General features: G+C 46.3%; 1 long non-coding RNA gene across 1 annotated transcript in view; it reads left to right on the top strand.

Moving 5' to 3' along the window:
- The first annotated feature begins 6 nt into the window (after positions 1–6).
- Positions 7–15,180, top strand: part of LOC117803701 — a 40,311-nt gene continuing 25,137 nt past the window's right edge. The window contains exons 1-2 of the long non-coding RNA XR_004627653.1: positions 7–199; positions 1,648–1,748. This is a non-coding gene — a long non-coding RNA (uncharacterized LOC117803701). The remainder of the gene's footprint in view (positions 200–1,647; positions 1,749–15,180) is intronic.

Here is a 15,180-nt window from a genome sequence, read left to right as displayed (position 1 = left end):
GGCCCCCGTCCCAGCCCCATTTAACTGCTCGGCGGCGGCAGCGACTGCGGCGCCGCGGGCTGGAGGCCGGCGTCGGGGAACGTCCTGGTCCCGGATTCCGCACGAGGTGTTGACGGCGCCGCTCCCGCCCGCCTCTCCGCCGCGCGCGCCCGGCCCGCGCCGCCCGGGCTGCACGTTCCAGAAGCGTCCACCGCGCAAGGTGGGTGTCGCGAGCTCCGCGCGGGGGTCGAGGGAAGGCTTTCCCCGGGGGTAGTCAGACTCGGGGCAGTGGCCGCCGAGCAGGGTTGGGGGACGCGGAGCGGGAGGGGGTTACTTCGCGGGTCCAGGGGTCTCCAGGACGGGGCGCTTATCCTCGCCGCGGCTCGGAGACCCCGGGTCGGCACGCTCCGTGGGCTCCTGGAGCATTCGGGGAGTGACGTGCGGGGCTCTCCGCGGGCGGGGCTCACTCTTACTTGTGGGGGAACCCCGGAGAACGGGGGCTTTCGGGGTCGGGCTTCCCAGGCGGAAAACGGACTGACAGCAGCCAGGAGCCGTGAGCGTCGGAAGGGCCGGCCGCCCGGCCGGTGAGTCTCGAGCGCCTGGAGCGCCAGGGGCCAAGGCGACGCGCCCGCGGGAAAAGCGGGCTTAGGGTGCCGGGGACGCGCGGACGCAGGAGGAGCCGCCGGCGGGCAGCGGGCGGCCCGCGGGGTTGTGCGGCGGGGCAGCCGGGGCGAGCCGGCGAGGGGAGCGCGCGGTCCCGGGGCCCGGCACCGGACGCCTCCCTTCGGCCCAGAGTCGCCGCCTCAGGTCGGAAACAGCAGCACATTTGCGGATCGCATTAGGCCAGGCCCTTAATGCTTTCTCCAGATGGAGAGAAGCCACCGACCCGCCCCCGGACACCGGCTCCGCCAAGGCGCCCGCGAGGCGAAGCGAGAGGCGAGTGTGACCTCGGCTTTTCCAGTCTCGACTCATACTGATTTCCCTGTAAATTGTCAGGAGAAGGCTGCAGAGACCCCCCGCGGCCCTCCCAGGCTCAGGGGGCCTCTGCTGGTTCACCCTCGCCTACTTTTGGGAGGTTGTGTTGGGCGGGCGTTGAGGCTGTGCCCTCTGAACCACCCCGGACTCAGCTCTCAGACCTCTCAGGCTGCAGGTCTGGGGTTCGGACAGCACACGGTGTCATCTGCTGGGGAAAACTTTGAACTTTCAGAAGACCTGCGTTCCAGTCCTACAACATTCACCATGCTTTGTGACCTTAGGCAGGTCCCTTCCCGTCTCTGGACTGGCTTAGTTGGTCTTAGATTCATTTTTGCCTGAAGTCAAAGAAGCTGGCAGGTGCCCTAAGCCTTGGCACCGTGCTGACTTCCTGAGTCAGATGCCAGTAGCCACACCCTGCTGCTGACACATGAGCTGGAAAGTGGCTGGTGCAGAGATGTCTCAGCTTCTGAAGGGCTGGAGGTGTGGGTTGCACATGGCAGTCAGGTCCAGCTGCCCTGCTGCCCTTGATGTGGGCCCATCTGTACCCTTGGTACAGCTCCACCTTGGACCTACACAAACCTTTGCAAGACATTATGGGAGGCTCAGGATCCCTCCCTCTGGTTGGTCTCTTAAGTCATGGTGCTGCCACTGGGGGCAGAGCTGGTTGGAAACCAATGTTTTCCTCTTTTGTAGGTTCAAGAGAGATCCCCAGGAGACTGGACCCCATGGCTTCCTGGCAGAGCTCCTGGTGGCTGCTGATACGGACAGTCTTCATGCCCTCTGCCCTCCTGCAGGTAATATGGAGGAAAGAAGTATGGCAGGCATCCCTCTGCTTGCTTACCAGCATTGTTCTAGATCACCAAGACGTGGTATGATTTGTGTTAATCCTATACCGAAGAGAATCTAATTTTCTCTCTTACCTCCAGCTAACGGTATTTCTGGTTGTCTTAGCTGTAAGAATGTTTCAAATTTCTTGGGTCCTCTCTGAGTCCTGAGTAGGGTCTGGGTGCCACTTGGATACCATGTACCATCAGTGACTTGGGGCTGTGGTGGACCCTGTTTTTTCAGTCTAGAATGACTGTCTGCATGGGCCCAGTAGAGGCGAGGTTGCTAGAGGCCAGAACACAATGAATGGGGCAGAGCCTACGTTCTGGCCTTAGCTCAGCCACTAAATAAGTATTCTGAGTTTGCTTCTATCAACACATATCACACTATTTTGCAGTCCTTTTTTTAGATTCCTGTCTTTCCCACTAGTCTGGGAAGGCCCACCTCATCTCTTGCATCCTCATTTGCCAACAGGGCAGACTGAAATAAAAGAGTGAAGATAGTATCGCCCAAGAGACTATAGGGAGTGGTGGAGACAGCAGCAAAGTGGATGGCACGTGGTCCATCTAGTTAGAGAAACCTCTGCTCGCCTCCAGCTGACCATCACCCCAAGCCCGGATTGCCGTAGCTTCTAATTTCTCAAGATAGCTGGATCATCCAGGTTTCCTATGAAACCTCCCAGTTTTGAAAGCAGTGGAAGCCAGACAAAATGTGTTTGCAGCCTGGCTTCAGCCACGCAGTCTGTAGTCTCCGGTCTAAAGGTGCAGAGCACGTCGTAGTGTTGTGTCCCCAGGGCTGGGCTAGCCCAGGACAGCCCCTGTGGGAATTAGAACAAGGCAACCCCTCTCTTCAGACATAACTTCTTGGGCATATGGCTTACTGGGGTGGCCTGTGTACCCTCAGGGTCTAGCTTTAATGTCTGTTCAGTGAGGATGCACACTTGCATAAAGGCACATACGGTGGGATCGATTCATCAGACTGCCTCTCAGTTCACTTTCTTGGACACAGTGCTTCTGAGGCTCTTCCAACTCCAGTGCCCCATGACTTCAGTGGCTCATGAAAACTGGTTGTCCAGGTACGGTTTCTCCCCCGTTATCCCATTTCACTGATGCTACACCATAAGTACATTTTAATAGATCTCTTTTTGAGAACGGAAGTTAAGTATTTTCAGGGTGGTTTTAGGGTTTCTCTAGTCAGTGGGGTGTAGGGTGGTGGCAGATGGTGGAGACTTGCTTTTTTTTCCCCTCGGCAGATCTGAAACAGGCTTTATTCCTGGTCAACTGGGGCTGAGGTTTCAAGGCACCACGTTTCATTTTGTCTTCTTGCACCCTATAAAATTTAAATGTGCTTTGAGGCAGTCTGTTGACCTTTGGCCAAGGACAGTGTTTGCCCAGCTTGAATCACTCAGTGACCTCTTTTGGATTTTTCCATATCTGTGTGCCTCTGGCCGTGTTGTTTCCCTCTTTGGGGCAATGTGTGCAGGAGATCGTAAAAGGAGGTTTCTGACTCCACTGTCACCCACACTGCCCACTGCTCGAGTCCCAGCGCCCCTCCGTCCTGACCTGCCACGAAAACTTCTCTGCACCAGTTTCGACCACTGTACAGAGGGGATCTACCTCACAGAATTGTTTGGAGAAGTTAATCCGCTGCAAGTGGAAGAAGGGAACAGACAAAACAAAACAGTGTCTGGCATGTGACGAGTATGCGATGGATGGAGCTCTCTGCGGCTGTTGCTGCCTATATTGTGGGTTAGAACTGGAGCCTGCCTGTAGTTTCTGCTGTGGTACTGTAGGGGGCACTCAGGAGGCATCAGGTGAACAGAGAGGGTGCTGCACTGGCTAGGAGGGGGTGGGGCCCCATCTTCTCATGGGGAGCTCCTGCAGGTGTGAGTGGGATTGGCCAGGGCAGTCTCTGCATGGGTCATGGGAGAATGTTCTAGTGAAGTGTCGGTCAGTCCTGAGACCCTGCTCATGGGTTGGACACGTGGTTGTCTGCCTAGGGTCTGCCTGGGTTTGATTCAAAACTGCCCCTCTGGGGTATCTTGGGACTTTGGTGTTTGGGGGCCTTGAGATGTCCCTCTGTATCTCCCCTTGCCTGTGCGTTCTGCCACTAGGTGGCTGGTAGAGAATTTATAGACACAGGCTGAGCCACAGGGAGCAAGGGTGTGCCAATTCATTTAATAAAAACGAGATTTCCTTTAATACACCAGCGACGACTTAACCTCTTATAGTCACTGACCACAAGTAACTGTGATGGACTGCAGAGCAAAGCATGAGGCCAGCAGTCTTGTGTTTTTCTAACTTGTTCTTGAACATTTCTGGAGAAGCTTGCTGCTTCCCTCCCCCTTCCGGTGTCATGGGCCCTGGAAGCTTCCTGCGGCTTCAGATCCTCTCCTTGGGGAGCTGTTCCAGCTCTCCCTTTGCAGCCTCCTTCATGGGGAAGCCTCCACTCCGTGGGTGTAAACATGGCTCCAGTCATGGGCTCCAAGCATGCTTCGTCAAATCCGCTCCCTTCCTTAGCGAAATCTTGGGCAGATTCACTTTCATTTTTTCATGTAAAAAAAAGTCCAGTCCGGTTTAAAATTTTGATTCCCCACTTTGCTTTCAATCTCCCCTCCCTTCTGTCCCATGTAGGGTTGACACGTGGCTCCGGGCACATGCCACGCGGTTGTGCTGTGGTCTGTTCTCTTCCCACCTCAACCAGTGGTGAGGACTGGCTCTGGGATACTTCTTCCTTTTAATTATTCTGGGTCCAGCTTTCCTGGCATTGGAAATAGCAGAAGGGAGCAGGGAGAAGAGCAAAGAGTTTTCTACTTAACTGGATGCCTCTCTCTGGCGGTTGCCACTGCAGGTCCGGCTCTTGCTGACTCTCGTGCCCGCGGGTGGCAAGTGCGGTTTCTTCAGACGGCTCTGCAGGCCCTCCCTTTCCTGGAGCAGGAGGTCCGGCTCTGCCTGGCATTGCTGCTGGGCTCTTTCTGCCCAGCGCTCAGCTGTGTGGGCTGGGGTACCAGCAAGGTGGTTTAAACCCAGACCCGTAGCATAACATAGAGACTTGCCGAATCACTGCGTTGTACGGCTGAAACGAATGTAACGTCATGTGTCAACCACACTTCAATCACAAAGACACCCCTGCTCCCTTTGGTGTTGTCCACTCGATCCATAGGAAATGCACGCTTCCCTGCTGTGCAGACAGCGGAGGCTTGGGATCCAACACGCTCCCTCCTCTCTCTGGCTGCCAGCTGCCTTCAGTTCCCACGCCCTGCTCCGGGGGACAGATCAGCAGACCGTCTGAGCCGAGGCCAGTCGGTGGTGGTAGGGGGTGGATGGCCGGTCTCTGGGCAGGTTCTTTTTCCTCCTCAGAGAGGAGGGAGGTGACAGTAGGACTCACCATGCCCCTCCCTAGCGAGCTCTGAGGCAGGTGTCTGCCTGATGTTGGTCACTCTCTTTAGAATGTGAGGCACTTAGCTCCTGTCTGTCACCACTTTGGCCCCTAAGACCAATGTTTTGGCATTGGCAAAGGTCCAGCTGAATGTCGTGACACTAAAATTAGACATGTCAGCTCTAGGTCGAGGGCAGGGCTGGTCTTGGTGGTAGTTGTGGTGTCAGTGATTCGGATTTCAGTGGTTCTGCTCTGAAGTGTTCAGGGTTGCTGTTGGAGGTGGTTCTTGGTGGTTCTGGTCTCAGCGGTTCTCTCTGGCATTGTTTTTGGGCGTGGTGCTATTTCCAGTCTTGATCCATCATTCTGGTTTCCTCAGTTCTGGTATCGGGAGGGGTTCTGGTCTCGTTGGTTCTGGATATTTGGGTGGTTCGGGTCTCGATGGCAGTTTTGTCTGGGTGGCTGTCATCTCGGTGGAGGCCTTGGTATTCGTAGTTCTTGTCCTGGTGTTGGCTCTGGCCTCGGCGGTGGTTCTCCCCTTCTGACACCACAAACGTTAATCCCGACCTTTAGCTTTTACCCCATCCCCTTTATATCAGGAGGCAGAATCTGAGCATGGGTGGCCGTGGGGAGGTGCAGAAATCCCCCACCTCCTCAGAACCACACTCCTGACGTGGGAGAAGGAGGGCGGCGGACTCAGAGGGCAGCCTGGGTTGGTGTCCTCTTGATTGAATTGGGTCGTGCATGAGCAGTGGTTCGAGAGCCATCAACACTTGTATTCACTCTTCGCAGAGTGAGTTCTATGACACTAGTGAGGTCCTGGTGTGACCACTTCTCTTCTTCTTACTCTCCTGTGCATGAACTCGCATCTTAAGAACTCCCCAGCCAAGCTCTGTGGCGCTGTTCCCGCTGGTCCCCATCTAGACAAGAGGTTTCAGAGAACGACAGTGAATTGATTGACCTCCTTGCCATAGCTTGACGTTCTCTGTCCAGCAGCCGTGACTGCTAGTGGGTAGATTATGCACATAAAAACTTAAATTGAAGAAAAATAGAAGATCTGGATAAATGAAAGGAAAATCCAAATAAAAATTTGGCCTTACTACTCCCACCCAGAAAATAACTATTAGTGTTTTCATGTGTAATCTTCCAGAGTTTTTCCATGCATAAATATGATAAAAATACATGTGTTATGTTTTGATAAATGGGGTCATGCTACAGATATGGCTATCCATCATTGTTTCCAGTCACTATATCATGAATATCTTTCCATGTCAGCACATATATGACTGTGTTTTCATTTGTAATGGCTGTGTTCACTGTACTTATGGATACACTGTGATACCATAATTTGTTGAAGCACATTGTTTCTTTGTTTGACATTTGGGTTGTTTCCAGAATGGTTTGTTCACCTGTAATGAGCGTCTCATGCTCACGTCTTTGCTTACTTATTTGAATATTCCTTAGAATAATTTTTTCCTTAGTTGACTGCTTTGCTACACACTTGATAAACCTTGTGGCCCTTTTTCTCTTCGTCCTGTTTTATTCTGGGTAGAGTTCTTCCGGCACTCTGGGTTTTATGCCATAAAGGTGCTTCCCTGTGTGACCTCACCCTGCACAGTGATTTTGGATGCAGATTCCAAGCTATGTGGGACACTCATGAAGGAGCCTGAGCAGAAAGACCTCAGCTTGTCCGGGAGGCAGGGTCCACCTTATTACCATGTTGCCCCCCGAGGCCTGTAACTGCAGGATGGAGTCATTGGGCAAATCCCATGAGAATCCAGTGGGGGAAAGGAAGGGAGCCCTTTCCTTGCTTGTCGCAGGTGACACCTGACTCCTTTCTCTTTCTGCCTCTCTGACCTTCCCATCTCTGGCTTTTTGAAATAGCTGCTCAGTTCCAGAGTTCTGTACTTGACCTCTTCTTTCTCCCTCCCTCTGCTCTCCCCAGGCATCTCCCATCACGCCTCTGGTTTCCTCTCCAGAGGCTCCTGAGTGGGACTTACCACTAGGGGACCCAGCTCCCCTAGGGATCCAGCTTGCAAAGGTTCTCTTCCAAGAAGGTTTACATACACTGAAAAGATAGAAAGATATCTTCTATTTTACTTTAACTTCTAAATGTAAACATTGGAAATAAAACAGAGCTTTGATAAGTCGATTTTGGTTTTTCTTTCTTTCTTTCTTTCTTTCTTTCTTGTTCTTGTTATTATTTTTTGAAACTCAAAAGCCTCTCCAAAATGGAAAAGGCCCAGTATTTCTGACAGCCTTCTGTTTGCCTCTTCCATGAGCTGTACATTAGCANCTTTCTTTCTTTCTTTCTTTCTTTTCTTTCTTTTCTTTCTTTCTTTCTTTCTTTCGTTCTTTCGTTCTTGTTATTATTTTTTGAAACTCAAAAGCCTCTCCAAAATGGAAAAGGCCCAGTATTTCTGACAGCCTTCTGTTTGCCTCTTCCATGAGCTGTACATTAGCATACCCATGAGCTGCTAGCCACCTCCCCTAGGCTATTGGGTAGGGGGGGCTTAAAGACAATACTTCTAAATGGAAGTCCTCATCCCCCCTGCCCCAGCTCTGTCTCAAAGCTTAGATTCTCCATCACCTGGTCATTTGAGCCAGAATCCTAGGCTCCCTCTAGATGCATTCTTCTTTGTTGCCTTGCCCCGTACCCATTCTGTCACTAACTTGTATTTGTTCCATCTCGGCATTTGTTTCTTAAATCTGTGGCTGCCTCTCTGCTTCCATGGATACCATGTTTGAAGAGTAGGGTACGTGGCGGCACAGGATATGAAATCAGGATGAGCAAAGACAGTTTGTGGTTATACTGGACAGGATCTCAACGAGCATGCGACGTAAGTCAGTAATAAAGAGGACTTTATTCAGCGGGGTGCATGGAGTCCTGTGGGTGTTCAGGAGGTGATGGGAGGCACCAGTGAGATTCCCCTGGACCGCTGGTGATGCACTTGAGCTGAGGATACTTGGAAGGCAGCTGGCACTGGTCCAGGCTGGTAATGATGAGACCTTCAACTCCGTTCACAAGAGCGCATGGGTGGGAGTTAGCCGTAGACAAGAGGGTGACAAGGGAAAACCATTTCGGAACCTGAGGAGACAGATCCTGACAAGGGATTACCGTGGGATTGAGAGAGAGAGGGAAGAAACGAGGATTCCCTCAGGTTTTGAACAAGGTTTAGGGATGCGTGAACATGAAAGTTGGTCACAGGGTCCCAAGACCCTGATCTTGTGAAATGGTTGGTGATGTTTGAAGGAGTAGTTTCAGGGCAAGATGTGGGTTGCAGAAAGTGAGGCACTGAGAAAGGAAATGTGCGACGCTCTTTGAAAGGGAAACGGGTCCATTAGCAAGGTTGTTCTGGGCAAAGTGAACATTTCAGTATATATATACTCCACAGGGAAGCATCTAGAAGAAAGGATTTTAGATACAAGAGGAAAAAACCAATTATATGTAATTGCTTCGTAACAGAAAAGTGGGCAGTGTTCCCCCACCGCCTTCCTAATAGATCTTAAAGCACCAGAGCTAACATCTTATGGAAACCACATTTCAAGGTTTATGATTGTGATTGCTTACAGTTTATTTTTACAAAGATGCTAATTTCCATAAATAGCATGGAAGCATAAAGCAATTTCCTCTCCAAGTATTTTATGCAATTAGTTTCTGGAATTCGTCAGCACTGAATAGCTCCAGCCAATGTATGCTATAAATTATTGTGGTCAAATACTCAGAAATGCATTTGTTCTCCAAGCCTTCATTTATAAATATAGTAGCCTTTTATTTTGAAAATAATTTAGAAAAAGGAAGAGTACCTATTTTAGTAATAAAAACTCATTTGTAGTATGAAAGGACTCTTCAGATTCTCTTCACTCTTTTGAAATTTCCATTGTGTGTTTTTCCTGCTTTAAAAACATAAAACATATTTGTTAAAAGGTGGGAAAGACAAAGATGCAAAAATAATCTGTAATTCTACCAATTGTTACGATTTTGTTGTATGTATGTATTCCTAATATTCTTTTTAGAATATTAACATATATGCAACTTTTAAAAGTCCTTATGCTGTATTTTGATTATAATTTTTTAAAGATTTAACAATGTGAGGAATATTTCCATAGGTCCTTAAGTATTTTTCCTGTCATTATATTTAACGTCTTCGTAGTACGGCATCGTTTGGGTGTGCTGTATTTTATTAATTAATTCTTGACTCCTGAACCTTTAGGTTGATCAGTTTTTTGCTGTTACAAATAATGCTGCTACAAAAATGCATGCAGATCCATCGTTGTTCACATTTGTGATTTTTTTCTTTGAATACATTTTTAGAAAAATGTATTTTTTGAGACATAATTTGTGGGTCAAAAACTATGTGCAGCTTTAAGACCTTAAATTTATAATATCAAGTTCTCTTTCAGAAAGCTGCTCTCAATATGTACTCTTACTTTGCAATAGTTGGCAATATAAGATTTAAGGAAATCTTAGTATTGAGAGATTCTTAGAAATACTTTTGGGCCATTTCTATTAGTGGTTTTGTGTAAGGTTTCCTTAGGACATTAGAAATAGTATAACAGATTTTATCTTCCTTTTTTTGCCAATTTTTTCTATTGAAAATTTTTTTTTCATTTGTAAGTGTTCTTTATGTATAAAGAATATTAACCTTTGTCGTTTATATGTTGCGAATAATTTTCCCATTTTGTCGTGAATATTTTATTTTTATTTATGTTTTGGATACACTGATGTTTACAATTTTCAAGCAGTCTACTTTAGGGAGTTTTTTTTTTTTTAAAGATTTTATTAATTTATTTGATGGAGAGAGAGAGAGCACAAAGCAAGGGGAGTAGCAGGCAGAGCAAGAGGGAGAATCAGGCTCCCCACTGAGCAGGAAGCCGGACGTAGGGCTCGATCCCAGCCTTCTGGGATCACGACCCGAGCAGAAGGCAGACACTTAACCGACTGGACCACCCGGGGACCTCTAGGAGTTTCTTAATTTAAGAGCTCGTTGCCTCTGCAAAATGCTTAGAAATAACATCATACCTAGAGAAAATATATGCATATATGTGTCTTCTTCTAGTCTTTTTAAAAAAAGCATTAACATTTTAATTTTAGAATATATTTAGTAAATTCATCTGCTGGTCTCTTCCTGTGCTAATACTATATTTTTAAACTCCTTTACTGTAGCTTTGTAGTGTGTTCAGTAACTATTAAGGCAAGACCTTTCTTCATTATTATAGTTTGGACTAATCCAGAAGGTCTTTCAAATGATTTGGTCAAGTTCCAAGAACAAAAATCCTGTTGTTTTGAAAGATATTTGGCATAATGGGGGAGTTACCAGGGTTCTTTCCCTCAAAACTACACAAAACACACAACAAAAAGAACAAGTTTATCTTCGGTGAAATAAGGAAATGGTACTTAGTCCCCAACACAAACTATGAAGTTGTTATTGTTGGGTTTTTTTGAGTACCGTCAAACCTTGATGTGAGAGAGGATCCTGAAAGCTGATATGTGTCTCCTTGGATTGGGAGCAGGACAGAGATTTCCCTAAGGGTGACTGTCACAAACTGTGCCTGTCTAGTAAACTTTTGGTAAGAACAGTGAAATTTGGGGCCTTGATGGGACTCGAAAGAAGTAGGTATTGTCCCCCAAAGAGGTCTTACTTGACACCAAAAATGGTAAGCACCCCAGAGTTGAAGGGGAAAGTTGTTGACAATTTTTTTGTCTAGGTGCTCAAGGTGACCTACGGAGAGAGGCTGCTGAAGGTGAAGGGGAGAAGGTGGGGAGAGGGAGCAGGACTTCCCAGAACGAAGAGCTGTGGGCTAAGGGGCTTCCTGTGGACCTCATTGACTTCGAGTGTTGATTATAAAAGAAAGATGCTGCTCTAGAGACAGGGAAGAGCTTAGTTAGTAAGAGGATGAGCCGGACTCCAAAGCAGAATTGAAGGGCTGGATCGATCTAGTTCATCTGGTCTCGTACCTCCGGTCCTTCTGCCGTTCCTCAGCCTTGGCTGACCCTGTAAGGAATGACACACAGTGGACCAAGGAACTGGGATCGTGCCAGACAGAGTGGGCATTCTACAAGATGAAATAGAAACAAATGATGACAGAAAAGTGACAAAAGGGGATCCCACATATGTATAGTTAATATCTCTTGAACAAAAACCAAAAAATTCAATGATACAATTAAAGAAAACTTTTCTCACTTTTTTTCCTGAGGTCTTTGTAAATAATGATTCTGTACCTTTTGGGATCGAGTATTACTGAAGAGAACTCTGTGGCCAGTCTGATTTTTTCCCCTTGTATGTGCCTCACTTTGTCTGCCACGATATCTACACAATTTCTTCTTTATTCTGACGTCTTACACTCTCATCTGGATGTGATGTGAATGACTTTAATGTAAATCGTTTTTTTCTCTTCATAAGTGTGTGTTGTGTGTTGGGGAAAGGTTTTTTAGTGTGGTCTTCGAATTTGTAATGTTTTTATTTTTTAATTTTTGCCATTCTTTTTCTAAGCTCACTTTTTCTGTTGTCTTAAGTGTTTTCTTTACACTTTTATATTTCCGCCTGAGCTTTTTGAAGGAGAGATCAGGTTGTCTATTATTTATCTGTAACTGTTGTTTTGAAAAATTTATCTACATGTTCGCTGACTACATTTTGTTTATGTTTCTATTTTTATTTTTATTTTTTGCTTATGTTTCTATTTTTAAAAATTGTATTGATTGATCTTGGGAGGATTCTGTTCTGATGGGGAATTTTTTTTGTATTGTTTTGTGTTTTGTAATCGGGCTCTGCTCCACATGTCTCTCATCCTCCTCGGTTAGGCCAGCAGACAAGCCAGGATATGTTCTTCTCTTGATAATAACAGACATACATGAGAATAGGTCCAAATGCACAAGCATTTTTCTTGTGCCTTCTACTTGAGTCATTTTTGCTAACATCCCATTGGCCAAAGCATCTCACATAGCCGAAGCCATGGTCAGTGGGTAGGGAAGGACCTTTACCTACTGTGAAGCCAGGGCAGTTGTAAGGCCAAGCCCCAAATCACTGGAGTGAACAAGTATGCTCCTCCCATAGAGATTATGTGTGTAAGTGTGTGTGTGTGTTGAGGGGAGGGTGAGGGGTAAGAGTGAATATTTTTAAATAATCTAATCTAATTTAATCAGGCAAACCCAAGCTTTTCTTTTTCCCTTTTAAAAGTTTTTATTTTCGCTCCAGTTAGTTACCATACAGTGTTATGTTAGTCTCAGGTGTACAATATGGTGATTCTTCCATCCATCACCCGGTGCTCATCATGGCAAGTGCCCTCCTTCATCCCCATCCCTGTTTCCCCCCTCCCTCTGGTAACCAGCAATTTGTTCTCTATACTTAAGGGTCTGTTTCTTGGTTCCAGTCTCTCTCTTTTTCCCCTTTGTTCATTTGTTTTGTTTCTTAAATTCCACATATGAATGAAATCGTGTGGTATTTGTCTTTCTCTGAGTAACTTACTTGCTTGCATTATACTCTCTAGCTCCATCCATGTCATTGCAAATGGAGAGATTTCATTTTTTTAATGGCTGAGTAATAGTCCAAGGAGAGAGAGAGAGAGAGTGTGTGTGTGTGTGTGGGGACTTCTTTATCCATTCATCAATCAATGGACACAAAGTCAAGCTTTTCAGTGGAGGCACTATAGCTGTGAAGAGCATACTTTAATCACGACACTTACACCCTCATCATATACAAATATCACTGAATTGGGAAATTGTAGCAAAGTCTCACTTCAAGGATGTAAAGCCAGTCAGGAAGAAGTATTCATGTTCCTGGAACAAAATTTTCAAGAAACAATGCTTATCATTTCTATGAAGGCTTCCCTGTGATTATTGCTTTTGTACCCATTCCATTCCATTGATCCCATGAAAAAATGGCTGGTTAAAACCTAATAGATTAATTTCATGACCCACAAATGGGCTATATTTACAGTTTGAGGAAACACTGCCCTGGTTGATAGACCCCATACTCTGTCTACTTCTGTGTGTATTGATTGTTCTTCTCTGATGCTTGGCTGGAGGGAGAGGGTTGATAAATGACACAGCCTCCCAGCACAACTCCCAGACTCTGGCTGGCTGTCGCCTCGTGCAGCTCTGGTCTCCTGGGGGCGGTATGTTCCCCTGTTGAGCTGACTGTTGCCAGTGGTGTACATAGAAAGCTATAATTGCCATCACGCTTGGTTATCAGGGCTCTTCAGAGAGATTTAGGTGATCATATTCTTTGACTGCCCTGACCTACTAACCCAATGAATCATATTAATGGGATCCCTGTTATTGAATCATCCTTGTGTTCCTGGCATTAACTGTACTTGGCCATGATATATTGTCTTTTTAATATTCAACTGGATTTGGTTTACAAATAGTTTGTTGAAAAGTACTACATTGATATTCATAAGTAATGTCAGTACTGTATTTTTTGGATTTTTATATCAGGATTTTTGTTAACTTCACAAAAACGGGTTGGGGCATTTTCCATCATTTTTTTTTCTTTTCTGGATCAGTTTAAATAGCACAGGAATAACCTGTTCCTTGAAGATTTGAAAGAAGTTGATAGCAAATGGGGCACAGAACATTTTTTGGGAGACTCTTCTCTGACAGCTTTTTTTACTTTCTATATGATCATTGGGTTATTCAGGCTTGCTCCTACTTCTTTAATCAGTTTGGGTGATGTACCTTTTTCTAGAAACTTTCCATTTCATAAAAATTAGAAATTTGTAGGACAGAGGGAGGTATTTTGTAATTTTTCAAAATTTTAAAAGTTTTGCTCTAATTTCTGATTTATTTTTTCTTCACTGAACAGGGTCTTAAAGTTTTAAGCTTGGAAATACTGAATTCGGAAGTGCTCAATTTCACAAATGTGACAAGGATGGTTGGCATTTTGACATTTTTCTAAATTTCCATGGGTAGTTGACTATAAATTATATTCCCTGGATTAGGGAATGCCTGTTCTGTTCTCCCCTTTCTTCTGGTCCTTCCCATCTACTATTAACTCACTCCCCACACTGAGTCCTAACTAGTCCCAGAGGGGAGCAGTCTACCTGTTTTCTTCTTGTCTCCTGCTGATCTTCACCCTCAGGAGCCCACGTTCCCCCCAAGTGCTTCTCCAGCTGTTTTCATAAACAGAGACAGTTCTCTCCTTGAGAGGAATAATGGGTTCAGGTGTTGAGTAAAATTGAATTCTGCTTCCCCATTTGCCAATCTTGCCTCCCGGTTTTTCCCCCCCAATATTATCCATAATGAAATCTTCAACATTTTGGTCCACAAATATTTTAATTACCAAGTTGTGCCAGTTCACACTCCCACGAGGGCCCTGGGAGATTGCCCTTGTCACCATACACTCACCAGTGTTTGATATCACTAGAAACGGTTGTCTGTTTCATAGCAGTTGGGACATCTTAAACTTCATCACCCTTAAATCCAGATGTAAGGGACCACCTTGGTTTCCAGAGCCTGGAATTCTGAGGGTTGGTGTAGCTCATTTAGGGGTACATTTTAACATGTTATAAAATGGATTAACTGTGAGCTTACAATTTGTGAAAAAAAGAGGCCCATCCATGTTAAAGTTCAAAAGTAAGGTACCAGTAAATTGGGGGTGTGTGTGGCTAAAATTACCAGCAAAACTTGCTGTTGCTCAGTGGGATCTGGGCTTCCAGGACTCCAGATGAGTCTGGAAAGAAGAAAGCCCTGTCAGAATTTTCTGCTGGGGTGAAGGTAGGGCTTGTGTAGACTTCCTTCTGCTTGTTTGGTTCTGTTTGTTGGCTTGGATGATTGCCCATTTGCTGGAACTGAGGATTGGAGAAGCTGATGGAAAGAAGCCAACCCAAAGGTGAGGGGCTACGGCTGTCCTTCTGGAGGAAGGGTCGCCCATTTGGTGACAATAACTTGTGGTCATACTAAGCTTGGGTTGGGAGGGAGGAGAGGGGGAAATATGTGGGAAGGGCAGATTGAAGCAGGTCCAATGACCTGTGGGTACTTAAAGCAAATTTCCTTTCAATGCACACTTTACGTGTAGAACGCAGAGC

This window comes from Ailuropoda melanoleuca, chromosome 9 (genome assembly GCF_002007445.2).
Source record: "Ailuropoda melanoleuca isolate Jingjing chromosome 9, ASM200744v2, whole genome shotgun sequence".
Classification (NCBI taxonomy): domain Eukaryota; kingdom Metazoa; phylum Chordata; class Mammalia; order Carnivora; family Ursidae; genus Ailuropoda; species Ailuropoda melanoleuca.
This window is presented reverse-complemented; position numbering and strand designations above follow the sequence as displayed.